The following is a 23884-nucleotide window of genomic DNA, read 5'->3' on the forward strand; positions in this document are numbered from 1 at the left end:
GACCCTAACACCGCCAAAACCAATCTTCACGAAGGCATGAAAGAAGTAGCCGAATGGATGAAACATAGCCGCCTAAAACTCAACTCAGACAAAACGGAGGTGCTCATCCTAGGATCTTCCCCCTCTGCTTGGGACGACTCTTGGTGGCCTTCCGCTCTGGGCACAGCACCCACACCCACAGACCATGCACGTAACCGTGGCTTCATCCTAGACTCCTCTCTCTTGATGTCCAGACAAGTCAACGCAGTCTCATCCTCCTGCTTCAAAGTACTTCGCATTCTCAAAAAGATCTTCCGTTGGATCGGAGACAAGAAAGACTGTCACCCACGCACTGGTCACGAGTCGACTGGATTATGGTAACACACTATACGCCGGAATCACAGCAAAATTACAGAAGACACTCCAGCGCATCCAAAACGCATCAGCGAGACTCATATTAGACATCCCTCGCCAAGATCACATCACCGGACACCTAAAAGACCTCCACTGGCTTCCCGTCAACAAAAGAATTACATTCCGCCTTCTCACCCACGCGCACAAGGCCCTCTACAATCTAGGACCCGAATGCCTCAACACTCGATTGTCCTTCTACAAACCCACCTGCCAACTAAGATCGTCCAATCAAGCCCTTGCCACTGTCCCGCGCATCCGAAAATCCACCATGGGTGGCAGATCCTTCTCCTTCCTTGCTGCCAAGACCTGGAACTCACTCCCCACTCACCTCCGCCTTACTCAAAACCACATCTCCTTCAGAAAAGATCTTAAAACTTGGCTATTCGACAAATAATGAACCCCTTCCCCAAGCGCCTTGAGACCCTCTGGGTGAGCAGTGCGCTATAAAGTGCCCGAACTTGAACTTGAACTATGGTTGAATTTTATGCTGCATATAGTTTGAGACTGGTCCAGAGCTTGCTGAACGTATACGAGGAATCTAGCGACTAGGCTGTTCACCCGCCTCTATGCAGGAAACCTTAATCACAGTCCTCCCTAAACCAGGAAATTACTCCCTTTTAGTGGGTTCCTATAGGTCCCTCCTAATCTTGAACGTAGAATACAAAATATTAGGTAAAGTCTTAGCTTATTGTCTCCTTCCGGTGGCACAAGGTCTAGTACACAGCGATCAAAATGTTTTTATTCCAGGTAGGAATACTTTCATGAATCTGTGTAGGCTATTCGATTCGGAATAATGGCCTGGGCCAAGCAGCATGCCCCTGATCAGTGAGTGACCTTCGCTGATATAGAGAAGGCTTTCAACTCGTTAAGCCTTCCTGATGGCAGTGATGCGTCGTATGGGCTTGGGCGAAGACTTATTGGACTGGATTCAAGTATTATGTACAGCTGCAAGAGCGGAGGTTCACACTGGACATGATATTTCAGAACCCATCATCATTCACAAGGGTACAAGACAGTGTTGCCCATTGTTCACAGTGCTTTTCGCACTAGCCATTGAACCACTAGCTTGAGCACTAGGATGGAGAGCTCCAGAATGGAGCATTGCTATCAACGATGAACACATCATTTTAGTGTACGCTGATAATGCACGGATATACCTCAAAGATGTCCGACATTCACTACCATCTGTTATGGCACAGCCGAATGCCTTTGCGACTTGCTCAGGTCTGAGAGCTGATTAGGATAAATCCTGTTTGTTTTCACCCAACCAACTATACGGCTGAACGACAGTTGAGTCTTCTGGGCACGGAAATAAGCCTCGCACTTGAAACTCAAATATCTAGGGATCCAGATATATCTTAAGAAACGCAAACTGGTGGATGGCAGGCTCGGGCAAGCAATCGGGTCCAACAGAAATTAGATTCTCTTCTGGAATGCACTCCCACTAGCCACACTCAGCAGGGTCACCATTTAGAAAAAACTAATCCTCCCGTGGTTAGTAAATTTCTATTCAGCAGTGCCTGTCATACTGAAGAAATAATTCTTTGTAGAGCTAAAGTCTCTCCTGATTACAATAGCATGGGGCAACAATGCGCAACGGGTACCAATCTCTCAGTTATATGACCCACAAAAGGTCGCTTAGGGGCACCAAATTATGACTTGCATTATGCACTGGCCCAGCTCCAATAGTCAACAAGATGGTTAGCGAATACTCAGGACTCCGAGCCTAGGGGTATCACAAGACAACGGCGTGACACCCTGCTCCACAAATGGCTAATGGCTGGATGTAGCAGTAGGATGTCCAATAATCTATTATGGCTTGCATGGTGGAATATATATCATTGCTATCCTCCTTATGCTTTAGTCATGCCCCTGTGGTCACCACTGAGATGCGCAACACTGTTCAGAAAGCACGACATGGCCCTGGCCCGAGACGGACAGATATGTGCAAGGATCGAACATTACCGTACTTTGACTACTTACAAGAGACATTCAAGCTTGGTTCGGTCAATTTCTGCTTCACGTTGCCTTGGTCCAGCGTTCGCATAAGCAATGGGATAGTGGGGACACAGAACGCACCATATTGCAGCCTGTACAGGTAGCACTGACTGTAGCTACAGAAAAGCGGGCACGTGCATTTATTCTGTGCTGTTGCGAACGTGTGGCCGTGAGCTCAATACAACTGTGAGTTTGGTGGAAACAGCAATTGAGAGAAGAGTCAGGTCACGTCATGTGGCAGCGCACTCAAGGCGATATCCAGAAATTCGAGGTTCCACTACACACAATTCAAATTACCTACATCATGTGTATTTAACCTCAAAACAGGATAAATCAAAAGTTACCCGGGCTGCCACGAATAGTCCCAGATGCGTCAAGATCGTGGGAGATTTCCTACACAAGGTACGGTACTATCCAGAGGTGTCACTCTTCTGGGATGCTGTGATAAAGGGCTTGATGAAGATGACAGGTGGTCGCTACCCAAAGACCCCATTACATGCTTTCTTGGGGCAGTGAACCGCACCAACAGACAAAGCAAGTATGCAGCAAAAGGAGGGTGGTCCACGAAAGGAGACCAAGTCCACTTTAGTTTTCACTGTTTTTTTGTGGATGCAAACACACTCAAGAAAACTCTGGACCTCTTGAGTTTTCAAACAACAAAGTCTTTAGAGGGGATGATGAGTGTGTGCAGTGTTACATTTTCAAAATCCTTGGGCTCAATCCTTTTTTAAAAAAAAGAAGATCAGAATGGCCAATTCTTTGTAGAAAAATAGTTCTTTATTAATGAAGATACAAGCGTGGACAGCCGACACGTGTTTCGCCCCTGTGGCGAATTGCGCCAGGGCTTTCTCAAGGCTGTAATAAATCACAGTAGAACGGGTGTAAGTGTCTATCAAGTCAGAAAAAAAAGGAAAAAGAGAAAAGCGCCTAAGACCCCAACAGAACGTGCAAAGTTATCGAAAAAACAGAGTGGATCAGAGAGTGCAAATTCCTTTGCACCTATGTGTCAGGATTGGAAAGACCGCCCTAAGAAAGGCAAAGAAGGTCAAGGCAGAGAGAGTCAGTCAGGAAAGGGTTTTTTTCGGAGAGTTCCACCACCTCAGGTTTGTGCTGAGCAGATGCAGAACTCTTGAGATTTTGAATACGATTAAATTTCACCATAAATTCCGGTTAGTTAACCTGTTGACACAATATATGTGTCAACAGGTTAACTAACCGGAATTTATGGTGAAATTTAACATGCACAGATCGCGGCATTATGCAGAATTGTAAATAGGTATGAAATGGACAATGTTTTTCTCTCTCTGATTATTTTTTCTGTCTCACCACGTCCCGGGACTTTGTTCATTCACTGACGGAACACTTTGTCTTTGCTTAAATTGGTGGAGGTATCTGCCCACCCTCTGATGTCTTGTATTTCACACAAATCGTATTCAAAATCTCAAGAGTTCTGCATCTGCTCAGCACAAACCTGAGGTGGTGGAACTCTCCGAAAAAAAACCTTTCCTGACTGACTCTCTCTGCCTTGACCTTCTTTGCCTTTCTTAGGGCGGTCTTTCCAATTCTGACACATAGGTGCAAAGGAATTTGCACTCTCTGATCCACTCTGTTTTTTTCGATAACTTTGCACGTTCTGTTGGGGTCTTAGGCGCTTTTCTCTTTTTCCTTTTTTTTCTGACTTGATAGACACTTACACCCGTTCTACTGTGATTTATTACAGCCTTGAGAAAGCCCTGGCGCAATTCGCCACAGGGGCGAAACACGTGTCGGCTGTCCACGCTTGTATCTTCATTAATAAAGAACTATTTTTCTACAAAGAATTGGCCATTCTGATCTTCTTCATTTAAAAAAGGATTGAGCCCAAGGATTTTGAAAATGTAACACTGCACACACTCATCATCCCCTCTAAAGACAAAGCAAGTATGCGCCTACATAGATTTAGCATTTATTCTCACAAAAAGATGCATCTTCATGGCCTGGAAGGCACCAGTGACACCTTCGATCCATGACTGGTGGCGAGATATCTTGATAAAGGCAAATGCATAGGTGGCAGTGCTATTGGAACCTACTAACAGGAGCGGAAGAGGGGAATGTTTTATGTTGTGTGACACTTATCTTGAGAATATTGAAGAAAAATCTGACATAAGCCCACCCTGATGCTGTGGTCCCCTTCCTGTCATGACAAGCGGGGAGGACTCCCTTCACTGGCCCACCTACAATAGAGGAGTATTTGTGTCAGATGTCCCTGGGTCCTCACAGAGGCCTTTTCAAGGCACTGGTCAGAGGCTGCCCAACAGCGACATCATCACACAACTCCTACTGACAGTAATGGCAAGGAATGTGACTAGACAGGGAGGAGCAATCAGGAAGTTTGGGCTTGTTACGGTCTATATGAAGTCTTCTATTTTACCTACTTTTTTCTTTCCAGGCACGTACCGCTGGGACAACTTGACAGGCACCTGTGTACAAAAACTTTTAACAAGTATCTAGTAATGATTTTATTAAGTTGCCTTTGGGACTAAAAGCACTGGTTCAACTGATGGAGATCACACATCGTCAGACCGCAAATTAGGAGACAACAATGTACAGGTTGAATCAACATTATGTGACATTGCATCTGTGGATGTTGAGCTGTGACTGACGGGTGTATCGGTGAAAGCACGAGTTGCAACTCTTGGTGTGCGTGTCAGTTTCGAGCAGAAGCAGAGCAGAAGCCGAGGCGGTAGCTGCGGCGAGTGGCAAGAGGGTTTTTTAAGTTGGAGGTACCCAGCCCTTAGCCCCCAAGCCCCTGCGCCTTGATTCTCAGCCGTGCAGACGGGAGGCTGAGAAGCAGAGAGACCGTTCAGCGGACCGATCAGCAGAAGCATAGCACAAGCGCAAGCACCGGTGTGACCAGGGTCTAACCTGGGTTCTGCAACGCGTACGGACGGACCAGCCAGCCAGCTCGGAGCCATTGAGGGAAGAAGGAGAGGAGCGGCCGGTGAGTCCGAGGGGCGTGGAGCCTGGTGTCTGTTGCCCAGTGCCCGGTGTTTTGCAGGAGGCAAGCGAGCAAGTTACTGTGCCTCTAGCTTCACCCGCTATCGTTGTAATTGCATTTCACCACTGCCATCAGCTTTATCTCCACTGGTTCACTGCCCCCGGTTGTTGGACGAACGAGAGGCGACCTGATGTTTTGTTGCTTCGCTGTGTTCCAGGGTCAGCGTCAGTGACGCCCGGTTTTCTCCATCCAGCCAATCTTGTCCCTTTTGGCCCGACGTCGAGAGGTCAAGTGAAGTGACGGGTAGGGACAAAGTACGAGCGTGGTTGCCGTTAGAGGCAGCCGCTAAGTAGGAGCCCGGGGCTGGGGTTGCCCATGCCTATCTGACTAGGTCCGTTTTGGCTCAAGGTACCCCCTGAGTGCACCGCTCGTCTGTACCAACTGTCCCGCCAGCGTTCCACTTTGGCCCATTCTCGCCCAAACCAGCAGCCCTTTTAGCTCCCACGCCAGCCTCAATTTCATTTCATAACACCTTAAAGGACAAAAAATGCGTTCAGGCACTAAACGACAGGCTTCAATATATAAAACATCACGCAGCAAAAAGATCAAGAAGTCAGACGCACCAAAACAAGCCCAAGCAACCCCACCCCTAGTTGTTCTGCCGCAAGGAGGGTGCGACGGGAAGGGGAAAATTGAGATAGTACGTCCATCCTCTCCCCCGGACAGCCCAACCAGACAACGATGAACTCAGCAAAAGATTAACACATTTTTTTTTTAAAAAGACCCTGTATCGGCAATGTTGGCAACAACGAGGGAATTCAGGAATTTACCAAGTCCCATTCAGCCAGCCAAGAAAACAAATAATAGCCACCAAGGAACTCCAAACTGTGGCAAATCATCGATGGCCCAAAATCAAATTTTAGAATCTTTCACCCAACTTCAACTGGCTTCATTAACTGAGCAACCGCTCAAGTCTCTTACAAAAAAACAGAACTTGTACAGGCAATGATTCACAATTCCGGTACTACAAAATCAAACCAAGCAAGTCTGGGCAAAACACTAGGTCTGCCTTCACCCATTTCTCCCAACCAGGACTCACTAGAAATATTGTTCAATGATTCCAATAATAAATCGAAAATGGGGGTAATGAATCATGCGCTTCACCACAAAAATTCCACAAACCGATTTTGGATATGGACGTTTAAAAACGCAACCAATTCAGAGGTCTACGAGGCTGGACGACCAGATTGACCCCTCGTCTGGTTTTAATCTCCCAAATTCGGTCAATGCGACATTGCCCCCAGCTTCAAGCCACCTTTTGCAAGAACTAAATCTAGATTTAAATCTGGTATATGACCAATTGGCCGAGGCACAAAATTGGAATCCAGTGGCGTCCACGCCCCATAATGTGGTTGCCTCCAGCCCGAAGCACAGAATCTTAACCGATGACATCCCCAGAGCCCGTAGTATCTACCAAAAAAAAAAAAAAAAATTCGACACAGTCCCCTATATCAATTTCTTCGACAAGCTTGACCTCCCAACGGGTGGAGCAGACAAAGAGCAGCTTCAGTCAAGCGCCCTCCGGGTCCTTGGGGGAACACTGCCTGTCAAGCGCTATAACTTGGGAGCGCAGAAGCACCGTGTGGCCTGAGGGAACTGCCTCTATTCTAGAGTGCGTGGAGTCTGCGCTGATGGGGTGGTAAATAATTAAATAAAAGGGAGCCTACCCCTTACTGCCGCCGAAAATCACAGTCACGGCCCGGCGCTGTCGAGGAGACCCCTGCTATTGTATGCATCGGTGCGGCGGCCCCCGGTGCGAGGAAAGATGCCCCTTAATCTACCGCCATCCTCACGGACTCTGCCATCTTTAATAGAGCTGTCTCAGTGCTAAAACGGACCCGAAACCCAGATTCAGTATCATGCAGAATACTGTCGCTCTCGATGAAATTGGCCAGTTGTCGCTGCACCACTTTTTCTAGCATTTTTGCTGACGCTGGTAACAAAGGGATAGGTCTGTAGTTATTCAATTCCCCTGGATCAACATTAGTTTTTTTTAAGGGGCAGGAGTGTGGCATGCTTCCATAAGTCAGGGAAAATAACAGAAGTAAAGAAGTGTTCCATATATGAGACAGCACATGGAGGAATGCGCCAACTCTTTCCACAATTTAGGGGGACAAGGGTCCTCCAGTGACCATGACTTACATTTCTGGATCTCTGCCAAAGCTTCCTGCTGGAAGATGGGAGAGAATTTCAAAAAGAAGATCTTGGGATCTTTTGGGATCGGTGTTGGCAGTCTCTACTACTGCTGAAAAGGATTTATAGCCCTTTCAAATTTTGTTGTAAAAAAAAAAATCTTAAATTCTTACGCACAGTGAAAGAGAGGGCTGAGCTTCGATCACTAATTTACACGGTTTACAAAAAGAATTAACCACCTTAAAAATATCTTTGCCTGGCTTGTCAGCATTATTGATGCACATTGCTATATAGTCCCTCGTAGCCTCCCTCATCAATTTATGGAGCTCTTGCAGTGCTTTCTTTTAAGCCACTTTGGCAGCAGCACCATAGTCCACCCTCCACTGACGTTCCAGGCGTTTGCACCTGCTTTTATCGGTCCTAAGAGACTCTGAAAACCATGGGGCTGAGAGAGGTTTTGTCATTGTTTTAAGACTCTGGCTGGGGCAGTGGACTCCACCAATGTGGCGATCCACTTATTTAAAGCCAGTGTATCTGTGTTAGGATCTGTAGATAATGGAGGTTGACTAGTCTGCAAAACTGGACTTAGAAACTCAGCAGTCAGCTTCTTCCAGTTTCTCTTTAGAAAGTATTGATTGGGTGCTCTTGTGTGGACTGTGTTTTGCCAAGCTAAACGAAAGTGGAATTAGACAATGGTCAGTCCAGAGCATCTGGCTTGGCACTTCCATTTTCAGGGACGGGATGTTGGGGAATAAAAGATCAAAGGTTTGCCCTGCCTTATTAGTGGGGAGTTTCACGTGTTGAGTCAAATTAGCCCCGGAAAGAGAAGAGAAACTGTGTTGCCTGGACACTGCTAGAGTTATTGACATGAAGATTAAAAACCCCTAATGCCGGTTTTTTTTGGATAACAATAAAGATTTCTGGGCAATATAATTGCAGAGTTCCGGGTGTATATTTGGCGTACAGGCTGGTGGTCTGTAGACCAATAGTCCTGCAAAAGAGGTTGTTGGGCTATATGGCTGCTGTAAAAAAGTTTTACATGGAGAAACGAGATGAACAATGAAACCATGGGGAGAGAAGGAATAATGTGAAGGGGTAGGACCTCAGCCAGACTCTGGTAGAAGAACTTTAAATAGGATATTTTTATAGGGATTTTAAAAAGTTATCTATCCTTTTTTAAGTGCATGTAAAGATGTGGTGTGATTATAACAGATATAATAGAGGGCATGTGGCATAAAGTATCATGAAAATGTACTTGACCTATTCTTAAGTATGGTTGTTTTAATTGTACAAGTTTACTGAAAGTATTCATGATATTAGAGTGTATATAAATTGATTGCTTTTCGCGCTGTTTAAAGACTGATGGTCTAAATAAACATTATCCTGACTGACTGGGTAGCATTAAGGGGTAGAAAGGTTTTTTAGGACTCAGGGATGGGTGACATTATGGGGTAGTAATGGGTTTTTAGGGGAATTGGAAGGGTAGCGCATTAAGGCCTCAGAAAGAGTTTGTAAGATTCATGGAAGGGTAACTGTAAGGGACAGTAAGGATTCGGGGATGGGTACTTTAAAATTACAACAAATGTATTTAATACATACAGATATTAGATTTTAAGTAAATTAAATCTATTTGGGTTTTTTTACTCTTAAAAACTAAATAGTAAAATGAATAATTAAATTCACTTTTGGAGCTGCTTAGATCAAAAAAGTCTCTCCAACCCATAAATCCTAACACCAGCAATCAGAAAGAAAAAAAGCACCATTCTGTCAAGGAGTGCGGAGGTAAGGTATCTCTGAACTTGAAGAGGGAAACGAAAAGGGGAGCGAACTGCAAAAGAGCAGCAGGTTCCCCTATACTGACACACTCACGTCTGCACAGAAGATTACACACCACATCTGACTGTCTAGGAGAAATACAAGACTTCAGTGGCATCTGTGTGACCTAAAGGTCAAGCTATGTTGTAACACAATGGCTAGACTTGATAAACCGCTTGGGCTCAGTTTACAGCTCTTGGAGGGGAAAAACTAGTGTGAAAGCACACAACTTCTGCCCAATCAAAACATGTAGACGAGGACAAAGACCCTCTCTGTGTTACTCCGGAGATCTCTTTCTTGGGTTATCATAGAAGGTCTGTTGACAACTGCTCTGTTAAGCTAGACCTTAAGAGCTACACTCCAATAGGAGATAATGCACTCTGTGCAGCGGAAGGGAGCCCTTGTACATTTCAATGGTCTACAATCCTCGGGATTGGCTTTGAAATTATTTCCTTCGACAGCTGCACATCTAATAATATATTTAGTTTTTTATCCAACTCCACAATAGAAGTTACACTAAGCTCAAATGGAGTCACTGGAACATCGTTCCCAGTAAATAAGTGCATACATGAGGGCTGTACTGTAGCAGCTACATGTTCTTTACCCATCAAGCAGAGTTCAGGAACATATTCTTTATCTAGCAATCAGTTTGCGGAACCTCTTGGAAAGTGCATGAAAAATACATTGTTACTTGGCTCTAAGATTACAACCCTATTTTGCAAAGGATATCTTGTCGGTGTAGAGGATACCTACAGAGCTTCACAGTCGGTCTCATAAGAAGATGGACTTTCACAGAAATAAAAGGTACTTTAATCAAGGGTATCGAGTCCAAACGAATGACTTTTAAGCCACATTAAGGTTTTAAAAACAAAATGATGTTGGACAAGTCTTTCTTGAAAAGGGTGAAAGATATTGACTGTTTAGAGATCAGCTAAGGTCAGACCCAAAAGGGCAGCAACAGATTTTGAAAAGGCAGTGACCTATTAGTCACTGCATCAACAATAGTGAGGTAGTACTACATTATATCTTAATCATGTCAATATCCACATCACATTCTTCAACAAGGAGGAACAGCGAGCTTATGAAGGTCCAGCACAATTGCTCCTAGAGATAAATGATAATTAAGGGTGTGCAGTTCCTATCAGAGAACAAAAATTGATGAGTTCCAAGTCAGAGAGAAGGGCTCCAAATAAGAGCTGCTACTCCCCTAAAATGCCCCTAAATGTAGTATTTAGGTGGGTCCTTCAGACCTAGATCTGCGACGACCTAAGAAGCAAGAAGACGACCCTGCAGAGTAGATTAAGTGGACGACTGCCTTGGTCCCAGCTCTACCGGCCTGTCTCCAGCTACTGCAAACTGGTGACCGGTCTTGCAGCCAGCGACCTCTGAAAACCCTGGGAGGACTACTGTCTTTCAAAAAGACTCCAATCTCTTGAGGACAGCAGACCTGTCCAGAAGAAAGCGACTCCAGGGTCTCCGGCTCCAGCTTGAACCACAATCCCTGCCAACACTGCACCAGACGCCTACGGCAAGAGTCAGAGTGGCTCACCTGTGCAGTGAAGTCTCCCCAGCGATCCTGACCTTGTGTCCACCATTGGATGACCTCTTGTGATCTCCACGTTGGCGCCTGTAGTGTGAATCCAGAGGCTCCATTCGACCGCAACCGGCTACGGTAAGAAGACTCACGTCGAAAAGCACTCTTGCACCTGAAGCCCGTGGGCCTTGGTGAGGTGAACAGATGGTGCCCCCTACATCTCCATTTAACTATACTATCATTAGTCTCTCTCCTCCAAACTCTGGTGCCACGCCTGCAGTCTGTTTGCTAAAAGAAGAATCCATATTGAAAAGCATCGGGCACCCGACGTTGAAATTGCACACGGCCGCCTCTGTGCCACTGGTGGTGGTGTATGTTTGATGCTGCTTTGTGTCCCCCGTGCTTGACCTAACCTCCAAAGCTTAGCCTCTGCAATTGATCTACTTACCTGCAAGCAGTGTGGGTACAGGCACCCCAAGTCTCCATTGGAAAGCACTGGGTCGAACTCCCATTTTGACCTTTGCACCCGGCCGCCCCTGTGAAGCTTGAGATGCAGGTTTGGTACTCCCCTGACCTTTGCCCCTTGCTGACTTTTGGTCCCGAAGACTAGAATTGTAAGTGCATTAGTTACCTGTTCCACCACGATATTGTTTTCCCATAGGATAATTTTGAACTACGCTGAAAAGCTTCTTTTTAAGTGTCAATTTTTCAAAGTGAAAAGTATTTTTATTTAAAAACGTACTTACCTTATTCCGAAGATCTTACTTTTAAAATAAACAATACAAAATATAAATTTTCTAAAATTGGTCTGGGTTTTATTCTTGAGTCATGTGTCCATTACTGATCACTGCTATGCAATAAATGGCTAACACTCCTGTGTTAGGCCTTAGGCTGCTTGCTCACACTTTGGGTTTTACATTGAGCCCTGTACACTTTTGGGGAACAACTGGAAAATAGCTCCCCCGCCTAGGGAGAGGATGCCCCTGAGCACAAAGTAAGTGGGACCAAAAGGTCTAGTTCAATAAGCATCAAGTAGTTAATAGTTCATATTCAGATTGGAAATGTCCAGCTTTCCGTATTTATTTGAACATGTTGAAGGTGTATCACTGTTTGAAACATGTGACAGTGAATGTAATCCACATAAAGTTCATTCCTCTTATTATCACGTGGTATCTTTAATCTTCCCCGCTCTGGGGTCTCACCTTGTTTTTTCATCTACTATCTCTTCATTTCCTGCCTTACTTTAATGCATATTTCACATGTAATATTTTTGTTCGCTGTATTACTGCATATTTAAGCCATTACAGCCTGGTCTTTTGCTTTTTGTTGTAGAGTAATCCCCTGACGATGGGCTCCGCCCGAAATCCACTGGGATGTGTGATAATGAATATATCTTAATTCAATGAACTTTATGTGGATTACATTCACTGTCACATGTTGCAAACAGTGATACACCTTCAACATGTTCAAATAAATACGGAAAGCTGGACATTTGCAATCTGAATATGAACTATTAACTACTTGATGCTTATTGAACTAGACCTTTTGGTCCCACTTACGTTGTGCTCAGGGGCGTCCTCTCCCTAGGCGGGGGAGCTATTTTCCAGTTATTCACTCCACACTGCTTGGCCAGACAGTGTTTTCCCCGAGTAGCACACCACAATCCATTACAATCCTTCAACTTGGATCATATTTGCTGTGCGAGCTCCCCATCCTCTTTACACTTTTGGGGAACCCCTGGACTCTGTGAATGGTATGACCACCTAGTAGTAAAGCCATATACAGTGCAGCTTCCTACAAAAGTCTGAAATGCCCTTTCACTCAGCAACTGCTTGACCCCTCAACCTTGGGAGTACGCAGGGAAGGCCAAAGTTTTGATTGTTTAAGATCCATCATCACACTACCATCTGCAGCATTTAGACTGCCTGGGGGACTTTTCAGATGCCTGTTCCAGGCTTTGTTTCAACTACACTGGTTGAGTGGAGACTGTGTCCGGTTTCCTGTTCTTGACCTAAAGAAGGGAAGCTCAGGGTAACTGTGCATCAAGTTGGCAGACGCAAGGTAAAATTGAGGAATACGTTCATTGAAGTAATAGGAGGCCACGTCCTGCAGATCCAGTCTCCACAAATTATCAATACCAACTGAATCCGCTGGAGTTGAAAACCATGGAGAAGGAACACGGAGCCCTGAATGAATATAAACACAGTGTGTGATCACGTCCTCGATTGTACTAAATTGTTAACAACATAAAGGACTAAAACATCTTTACAGTAAAGTAACGTGGTAGCTGCATGTATGAGAAATGAAAGCACAAAGAATTTCAAGCTCAATACCCAATGACCTGCGCTTTTTGTGACTTTTTGATGTTTGCTCTCAGACTTGACACTATTTTAATTTCCCAAACTCCCAAAGGACTTCAGAACCTTCTTAACAAATTTAGGTTGTATTGTCAGGACAAGAAGCTTGAAATTAATTCGTCCAAAAAACCAAGGTCATGACAATCAACCCACACAAAGGTTTTAATAAAATTTTCACTATAAATAATGAAAAAATTGAAGAAGTCCAAAGTTTTAAGCACCTGGGTATCACTTTAGATAGTAAAATATCTTGGAAATCCCAACTAGAAACCTCAAAGATCAGACTAGTCCAGAATCAAGCGCCTATTCTAAGGAAACAAAAAAATAGCTATTATAAATCAGTCTCTCCAGCAATTACTTTGTTCAAATACAAAGCACAATCTGCCTCCCTTTATGGTGCAGAACTTTGGGGACATGTTTCGAAATGCACGTTCTTAGTTCAGGAAAATAAATTCATCAGACAGCTTTTAGGTGTACCTGCCTGCACTCCCCTCACCCCGGTTCTATGGGATCTTAATTTCCGCCGATCAGATGACCACGCTGCATTGCGCCCATTGTTATACTGGGTTCGTCTTTGGTCCACTGATGAGCTAGCGGACTATAGAGAGGCGTTAAAAGAGCATGGTTGGCCTACATTGAAAAGTGGTTTATAAAGCTGGGGTTAAGTAGCTTTTGGTCAGACCCGGATTCGATTACCAACAATTCTAAGAAACTGCTTAAGAATAGGTATTGGGAATATATCAAAGATTCTGTGTTGGGAAATTCCAACCTGGGGACTTTGACCCTCAGGTTCTTTGAACTAAAAATGGACATGAAATTAGAATCCTTTATGGATGAAATCTACCCACCTATGGCCAAATCGTTATACTTAAAATTTTGCTATAGTGCCCTTCAAATTAAATCTAGGACTTCGAAATGGCACTGTAACAAAGGACCAAGAGGTAGTATTGGATCGGATTTATGCGAATTACGTGAAATGGGCCTGAGGGAAGATGAGCCCCATGTGCTATTTATATGCCCCGCTTATCTACAGGCAAGGAAAAAATGGTTAAAACCCATATGCCAACTTTTGGGTCTTCGCCATATTAAAGATGGCGAAAGAGTGTTTAAAGGAGATTCTGCACGCCCAATAGTATTTAGTTTGAGCCGCTTCCTCCTATCAGTAGCGATAGTCAGGAAGAGAAATGGCTATAAAATGTAAGCAGTCGGCATGATTGTAGTCTAGCAGCTGAAATGCACCTTGATTTGTACTCTATCGTACCTGAACTAATTGTATATATGTAATGCCCATTGGAACATGTGTGCAACATGTAACTATAAATGCAACTGGACTGATAATACTACTATTAAGTGGTGCATGTAATTGAATTTGATTTAGATTTATATTGCACTTTAAATCGAGTGACTTAAACTAGAATAATGATAATAGAAACTGGCCTATCTTAGCGTTTGACGTTGTGCTGTTTTTATAGTATTATTTTAAACTTAATGAGTTGTCATCTATCAAGTGCTCCTCGAACATGTGTGTTAATCTAACCGCGAAGGACCCTGCTGCTAGTTTCCTTTTAATCTTAACCCAGTACCGGGTAGATATGTATATTGTATTGTAATGTTTTAAAATTGTATTGTACTGCATTCTTTTAAGGTTTTTTAACCAAAATAAAGAATAATGAATTGAATTTAAAAACATCTTTACAGTAAAGTAACGTGGTAGCTGCATGTATGAGAAATGAAAGCACAAAGAATTTCAAGCTCAATACCCAATGACCTGCGCTTTTTGATGTTTGCTCTCAGACTGGAACATTCATTGTCAGAAAAAGTGCATTTTCAATGTGTACAGTAGGTATGCTTTATGTGTTAGCAAATGTATTTGTGTTCCATATATTGTATTAATTAAGAAAGAACAGAAAAAATAAAGTCAATGAAGAATAACACAAATTAAATGTCACGAGACCCAGGCACATTTGAATGTCACGAGTATTAAAAAGCATGAAAAAGGTATAACCAAATATATATATATATATATATATATATTCAAAAGGAATCATACTGCTAAAAGTTCAAAATAAAACATTCAATGGACTATATGTGAGAAGGTGGCCTGATATGCAGTGCTCACTATTCTAGTGAACACTATGTATCAGTCCAGCAACCCTTATTGATGATTGGTTGTAAGTCAACCTTATAGACCAGCTATCCTAGTAGCGTGGATACGAGCAGTCTAAGGCTAAAGACTCGAGAGGGCGTGTTAAGCCAGCTGTTATACCACACATATATCCCTTGAATACCCAGTGAAAGGACACCACACAAGTGTTATGAAAATAAACAAGTTATTTATTAAGAATCACAACAGCCCTGTACTCTTTATGAGGACAGGGTACTAAGCACAAAACAAAACTCTTACAAAAATACTTAAGTTAGCACAGTATATACAAATGCCCGAGGGGCACGGAAAACCATATACTCTAAAAGTGGAATGCGAAATTACTAGCAGGTAAGTACAGTACTAATAGCTTTTGGAATCGCTAGGACTTGACTAGGGAATCGTTAGATTACTTCTAGGAGGCCTAGGGGACTCGGGTGCAGTGTGTGCACTCTCACGCGAGATGCGGACAAAAGTCTATGGTAGCTAGAAATTGCAAAGTTAGTGTTCTCGGGCGAACCCGACCTGGTAGGGAGAAAACGACAGTGGATCCTGACCCTTAGATAGTGAGGCTATGCTGGGGCACCGAAATGCCGAAGTTACCTAGCCCAGGGGCTGCAGCTGCATAGGTCTGAAAAGACGTCGGGAATCCTCGTAGACGGACCAGGAGCCGGAAGAAAAGATGCTGGCCGGTGACCAGTGAAGAAAGTTCAGTTGGATCCAAGCCTGGATCTTGAAGATGGATGACACCTGAAAGCAGAGGGGACCAAGTTCGAGACTACTAGCCAGTAGTCAGTGGGCACCAGGAGGGCACCGGATGGTAGCCACCTCGACAAGGTGAGTGGGTGACGCTTGACTCGAAGATCTCACGGACCAGGAGGCGTTGTCGGCGACCAGGATGGAGGATCGAGCTGTCCCACGAAGATAGAAGCTGTCGGCGTCGCTGGACCCAGGATTGGGCAACAAAGCCTTGGCAAATTCAAGCCCACGCGGTGGACCTAAAATGGCGTCTGGAGTGGACCAGGAGGGTCCGGGGTGCCTCTCTTTAAGAAGGAAGCAAGGGCCAGCCTGGAGCAACCAGACCAGCAGCAGTGATGTCGTCGGGCGTCGTTCAGAAGGCCACAAGCCAGCCGGCTAGTAGCCAAACAACGCGGTGCACAGCAAACAGCAGAAGGGCCCCACGCAGATCGTGGAGATGCAGGGAGGCTGACCTTGGGTGCTGGAGCTGCGCAGGGTCGGGGCTTCTCGGACCCCAAAGCACTCACCAGTGGAGGACACGGTGGGCTTGCAGTAAAGATGTCGTGCAGTCTTGGCGATCGTCGGTCCCTTGAGGTCTCGTCGCACTCACGGTTCTCAGCTTGGCTGTAGAGGTGAGTAGAGGTCAGAGGTGCCAGGGAAGCCGGGTCTCGTCGAGCTGGGTCGTCGGATTCTTGAAGAAGGACTTGCAGCAGACCGCAGTGTTCTTTAGGATGGTGCCCGCTTGATGCAGGGTGACTACTCCTTAGCCACAAGGGAGAATCTTGAAGAAGAAATCTTGAAGTCCTTTCGAAGAAAGTCGTGTCTTGATTCCAAAGATGATCTAATTTGAACAGGGGGCCCGCTCCTATCTTTATACTAAAAAAGGGGGCTGACCCGGTGACTAGGTCCTGCCTATGGGTGGGACCAGGAGGGGGGTGGTTACACCCCTCTCCCCTGCCGGACTTCCCCAGGCCAGGGGCTGGTGTGCCCCTGGAACTGGTTCTGACTGGCCTATGCGTAGTGAGCACCGGGGTGCCACTCAGCAGTCACCTTCCTGAAAAGCCCTGCCTACCCAGGATACACAAAACCATGTCTGGGATGGTGCTAGCACCGCCCCGGACAGGAAACCCTTTGTCCAGGCCTCCCTCGCTGGAAGGACTCCCAGCAGCAGGAGGTCAGACTTGTGTCTGTGGTGGCAGCATCCATTTTGTGGAGCTGAGGCTTCAGTTAACTTTAACCGGGGTTCACAGTTACATACATGTCGTGTCCCTCTAGAAGGGTGGAATGCTAACCCCGTCGCCAGAATTGGCGAGGGGTTAGTATTCCAATTCGTATGACACCTTACTCGACATGTTTTGATAAAGCAATACCAAAGTTAGCATTTAACCGCGAGGATTATAATGCACTTAAGAGTATATGGTATGCGATATCATGGAACAGCTATTAGGACTTGGTTCCGCAAGCTGCAGACAGGCTCAGCTCATGCCAGAGCACCATCTCACACGATTCCAAGCACTCTGCCTTCAGGATTGTCAAGGCCTGCCATAGGAGTGACTGATGGGAATCTGTGTGTCCATTTTTAGGGTTAGGTATAGGTATACTACACCTACAGCAAAGGGTGATTACACGACTTTGCCCCAGCTGTCATGCAGCCAGTTGTGTCAAATTTAGGAGGCCAGCCAGGGGTGGCATAATACATGCTGCAGCCCCTGGCAGCCCTGGGTACACCTATGCCCTGAGTTACAGGGTCTGATAAGGTGGCCCAGTACCAATTGGAAATGTACCTAGGGTACATGGAATCCATTTTAAAGAGAGAGCAGTAGGCCTGGGGTCCTGATTGGCAGGATCCCAGGTCGACTATGTCCAAAACCAGCTAAAACACAGGGCAAAAAGTTGGGGGCAACCATAGTCAGGATGTACCTTCCTACACTATATATTTTGATTTTATGCAATATTAAGTAATGTACAAGCAACAATGAAATAACCAACCAATTATAGTAATGTCAGTCTTAGTGGTGCGAAAATGGGCATATATGATAACGCAATGTGTAGGTCTTGAACATGTATTCGATAACAAGGAAGTAAAGAGACAAAAGACAAAAAGAAAGGATGAAAAGAAGCGAAAGAACAAGATAAAAAGCAAGGAAAAGAAAGGAGCCATGGGGTTGTACAGTCCAGACTAGAGTTAGACACTTCCTGCAGAAACAAAGAAAGCTGAATAACAGTAAGGAACCCACTATGTTCTGGCCATGGAGGTGTCATGGGCATGCCAGAGCGATTGTGGTGGGACAGGTGCCCTTGTAGCGAATGATAAAGGTATGTACACTCCTAAGGTAGGTAACCCAAGCCCACCACGCGTGAAATGAAACATTATTCAGAGCTTTGCGTTCCAATTAAATAAGTGTTAATGCTATGATCAAAAGAAGATACAGCAAATCGATATGGTGATCAGATAGTCCCAAGGAAGGAGTCAAGACGTGTGGGCCTCACGCGATCAGAGGGAGGGAGGGATATTAAAGGATGCTTTAAACATGGCAGAATTCCAGAATGAACTTCGGTGCCATAGATAGAGAGGGGGTTGCGTGTGGAAGCTGCTGTCTTATATTTCAAGAGTGACACTGGGCTTTCCTGGGCTGCAGGGGTTGCTGCATGGGGTGTGTTTGAGGAGGGATTCTAGATCTTCATCTAATCAGAGAAGGGATCAATGCTCTGTGGTAGGGGGTGGATGGAGCAGTGACAGGGGTCGGGGGTGTCCAAAGGGTGAAGGGGGTTAATAGTGAGGGGAAGGCCCACTCCTCCAGTCACAGCTGGTGCAGGGCACGGGGGCACATCCAGTGTGGCAGCGGCTGCCTCAGGGCCCCTCTGGGCTCAGCCAAGCCTGAATGATGGCCTCAAGCACAGTGAGGGGGGAGGGGGCAGTGACAGGGGGGGCAGTGACAGGGGGGGCAGTGACAGGGGGGGCAGTGACAGGAGGAGGCAGTGACAGGAGGAGGCAGTGAAAGGGGGGGCAGAGATGTCAGCAGGCTGCTGCAGCCTCATCGGAGGCTCTGGATCCAGAATGCACGGGGGGGGGCAGTGACAGGGGGGCAGTGACGGGGGGGGGCAGTGACAGGGGGGGGCAGTGACAGGGGGGGGGCAGTGACAGGGGGGGGCAGTGACAGGGGGGGGCAGTGACAGGGGGGGGCAGTGACGGGGGGGCAGTGACGGGGGGGCAGTGACAGGAGGGGCAGGGACAGGAGGAGGCAGTGAAAGGGGGGGGCAGAGATGTCAGCAGGCTGCTGCAGCCTCATCGGAGGCTCTGGATCCAGAATGCACGGGGGGGGGGGCAGTGACAGGGGGGGCAGTGACGGGGGGGGGCAGTGACGGGGGGGGGCAGTGACAGGGGGGGCAGTGACAGGGGGGGCAGTGACAGGGGGGGGCAGTGACAGGGGGGGGCAGTGACAGGGGGGGGCAGTGACAGGGGGGGGGCAGAGATGTCAGCAGGCTGCTGCAGCCTCATCGGAGGCTCTGGATCCAGAATGCACGGGGGGGGGGGCAGTGACAGGGGGGGCAGTGACGGGGGGGGGCAGTGACGGGGGGGGCAGTGACGGGGGGGGCAGTGACAGGGGGGGCAGTGACAGGGGGGGGCAGTGACAGGGGGGGGCAGTGACAGGGGGGGGGGCAGTGACGGGGGGGCAGTGACAGGAGGGGCAGGGACAGGAGGAGGCAGTGAAAGGGGGGGGGCAGAGATGTCAGCAGGCTGCTGCAGCCTCATCGGAGGCTCTGGATCCAGAATGCACGGGGGGGGGGGGGGGCGGTGACAGGAGGGGAGACAGTGAGAGGGGACAGTGAGAGGGGACAGTGAGAGGGGGGGCAGTGACAGGGGGGCAGGGACAGGGGGACAGTGAGAGGGGGCAGAGACGTCAGCAGACTGCTGCAGCTACATCGGAGGCTGGGGGGGGGGGGCGGTGACAGATGGATGCGGGAGCAGCTCCCGGGCGAAGAGAAGGGCAGAGAGGAGGACGAGGGGCCCGAGGGCGCTGCCATCAGGGCCTTGGGTCGGGGGTGCAGAAGCTGATGGGATCCGCTAGTGCACAGCTGGGGGGGGTGACTCTTGGATCCGCTGCTGCAGAGCCGCACAGAGCAGTGTCCGCCCGCCCGCCCGCCCGCCGGAGCGACGGTGGGCCCGCCTCGGAGGCCTGCACTCACCGCGGTCCCGGCGTCGCAGGCTCCGGCCCGGCTCGGCGGCTCCTCCGCACCTCAGGCCCGGCTCCGGTCCGAGCACTTTGACAGCAGCAGCAGCAGCAGGGAGGGGGCGGGGAGGCGACGCGCCCCTGACGTAGGGACGGCCCGGGTGGCGCTCGGCACCTGGGCTCCAGGCGGCGAGGTGGGCGGAGCCGCTCCGCTAGAGAGGAACGCACTCACGTCTTACGCACCTGTGCAGTGCCCGGCATCTTCCGCCTGCCTCGAGCCCAGAGTGACAGGCAGACTCCCCACTGGCGGATCAGCATCTCAAAGCTGACGTCACCTTAACCCGCCCATCAAGGAAGGGCGAGGACGTGCAGCAGGTAAATACTGCGTCAGGGGCACGTGCACTCCATGGCGCGCACAGCCAATCAGCAACCGGTAAGCGTCTTCTTAGCCAATCCTACGCTTACCGTGCTCCCTTCCATTATCCCCCACCCCTTCCATACTAGAAAGACACAACTGACAGGTGCTGCCACAGCCAATTAATAGGATAGAAATACTTCAACCAATCCCGTTACACCGCACTTTCCCACAATCAGTGGATATGTCTTCCGGTTCATAATTGGTTCCAGACACCTGAGTCCCGTAATTTATCATGCAGCTGCAGTTACAATACTTAGCAACTAGCAAGGGAGTAAATGCAATAATGCACAGAGTAGTTAATAATGCACAGAGCAGGCAATAATGACCCAACAGACAATAATGCACAGAGCATGCAATAATGGCCATAGCAGGCAATAATGCACAGAGCAGACAATAATGGCCATAGCAGGCAATAATGCACACAGCAGGCAATAATGCACAGAGCATGCAATAATGGCCATAGCAGGCAATAATGCACAGAGCAGGCAATAATGCACTGAGCAAGCCATAATTTCCTGAGCAAGCAATCATGCCCCAGCAGGCAATAATGCCCATAGCAGGTAATAATGCACAGAGCAGGAAATAATGCCCATAGCAGGTAATAATGCACAGAGCAGGAAATAATGTGCAGAGCAGGCAATAATGCACAGAGCAGGCAATAATGGCCATAACAGGCAATAATGCACAGAGCAGACAATAATGGCCATAGCAGGCAATAATGCACAGAGCAGGCAATAATGCACAGAACAGGCAATAATGCCACGAGCAGGCACTAATATGTGTAATAACAAGACCCACCCAATACGCCAACCTGGACAGGTGCAGTTGGCATGGTACAGTGCCTATATCATTTGCACGATAGGATAACTTCATTCAATGCTGTACATGGGTCATACTCATAATTATGTAGCACCTCCTTTTCACGATATTAGGCATCCTCGCTAGAGGTCAACATAACATGCACAGACATCACAGATATTTAAGTTAACAAAGCAAACCATCTCATGTCATTAATGTCGTTCAAGCAAACATGGGTACTCTTGAGTAAATCCACCCACTTGCATTCCTTTCTATCTACGGCAGAGGTCTTCAAACTTTTGGGTGCCGAGACCCCCCTGTCAACATTTTCAGTCGTAAGGACCCCCTCCTGACAAACATTTCTGAACCTGTAGGCAGGGCTTCTGGAATTACGAGGCAGGTGAAGACCAAATTACACGAAAGGTTTGACTAAATTGTGTGAGAGGAAAATGTAAATAATGTTATGTGATTCCACGTTATTTTGGGATAGAATTGCTTCATTATTTTGACATTTGTTGTACACAATAAGACAGAGGAAAGATTTCACCCCATCAGTACCAGTTTATAACCAAAATACAGCAATTAACATCAGAAAGATGTCTAGTCAACCTTGGTGAAGGGCCTTCCACTCCGCAGGAATACGTGCTGCCACATTAGAAGCTCACCTAGCCCTGGCCGGGAGAAGCAGGGGTCCCTTAAAAACCTGGCGGTTTTGTGCAGAGTTAAGCAATTTACCCATGCCACTTTCCTGTCACCTCTCCCTTCCATCCCTCTCTCCTCTCCCAACCCCGTATCCCTCTCTCATATTGCCAGCATTTTATTTCACCCCTTTTTACAACTTCTGAACTCTCCCCATTCAACTTCTCACTTCACCCTTAATGTCATTGGCCGCACAGCAAGGCAATGGGTGGGTGGTTAAAGTTGCAGTGGCACCAACAATGCACCTCATCTCTCTGTAGAACCTTTCTGACAAACATTTGTTTTAATAGGGCTTCGCATAGTTTACTCACACTCAGTTCTGTGATCTGCATAGTACATATTCTTTGTAGCAGGCACATTAACCCTCTGCACTCTGTGGATGAGAAGAGTGTCCATGTGAGTGCACGGTGAGCGATGCAACAGTATGAGAGTAGGGAAAGAGGAGTGACTGCAGGGTGAGTGAGGTGGCCATATGAATTTGGGTGTGGATATAAGTGCAGAGTGGGATGAACGGATGCATGGTTAATGATGGGCTTGTTTGAGTGAGTTGCAAATTGAGCAGTGAAGGGGCAGGTGAATGAAGTGTCACATGAGTGCAGGATGAGTGCAGATGAGTAGTGTGACTGCAGGCTGAGGTACAGGGTGAACAACGCAAGTGCATTGTGATTGCAGAGTGATCACTGTGAGTGCAGGGTGAGAGGGTGGATGATGTGAGTGCAGGGTGATCAGTGTGAGTGCATTGTGATCGCCGTGAGTGCAGGGTGAGCATGAAAGTGAAGTGCGAGAATGAGAAGTGAGTTCTCTGAATGCAGGGTGCATTTCCAGACACTTGAAGTAACTCAACATATATTGACGGCGGCGTAGGGCTTAAGATATAAGTGAAACTATTGCTATTATGACATTAATCAGGGATCGAGGGTGGAGGAAATAAATAATATGCTGATCTTGCAACATACTTCCAGTCCTATGGTTAGGGTTGCCTGCTCATTATTTTGATGTCCCAGACGGTACCAAAATAAGCAGTCACCTAAAGCTGTATATTTCAGCACTCATCTGTGCATACTTGGAACAGCAAATCTAAATAGAAAGCACTTTTAATTGTGTTCTAGGGCTGCCTAAATGATCCATGACTGATAATTAAAGGGAAGAAAGACAGAAAAGTCACATTACGAATGTATTTATTTATGAGTTTTTTTATAGCGTGGACTTTACCCGAAGGTGTCAGAGCGCTTCGCAATAGGAACAGTAATGTTAGATGAGGAGAAAATTACAAGTGAACAAATTACAAAACCAAACGTTAAGTTACATGAGGCAAAAGTGACAATAGTGAGCAACCAAAATACAAGAGGTAGCAAACTGTACATTACAGGAGGAAAAAGTGATATGTGTGCAGGTTACAAAAGCGTACAAAGTACAAGTAGAGGTATAATACTGCAATAAATGGCAGACACTCAAACACAAGAACAAACGTTACGTAGGCAATGGTGGCACTTGTGCAAGTATATAAAGCAAACAAAATGTGAGAGGTAGCAAACAGTGTGTTACAAGAGAAATGGCTGGTATTTTTTTCTTCTGGCAACCCTACTTTTTATTTCTTTTCATGAAATGCATTCTCACACTATTGCAGTAAATGTAAAATACAAATGTAA

General features: G+C 46.7%; 1 protein-coding gene across 2 annotated transcripts in view; it reads right to left on the bottom strand.

The window, feature by feature from the left end:
• The window catches only part of MADD (MAP kinase activating death domain), a 956601-nt gene extending 936138 nt beyond the window's left edge, over window positions 1-20463 (bottom strand). For both annotated transcript variants that reach the window (XM_086959712.1, XM_086959713.1), the window contains exon 1: window positions 20337-20463. The gene's annotated coding sequence lies outside the window, so the exon portion shown is untranslated. The remainder of the gene's footprint in view (window positions 1-20336) is intronic.
• Window positions 20464-23884: the final 3421 nt, after the last annotated feature.

The sequence above is a fragment of the Lissotriton vulgaris genome, chromosome 2_2 (assembly GCF_964263255.1).
Source record: "Lissotriton vulgaris chromosome 2_2, aLisVul1.2, whole genome shotgun sequence".
NCBI classification, from domain to species: Eukaryota; Metazoa; Chordata; class Amphibia; order Caudata; family Salamandridae; genus Lissotriton; species Lissotriton vulgaris.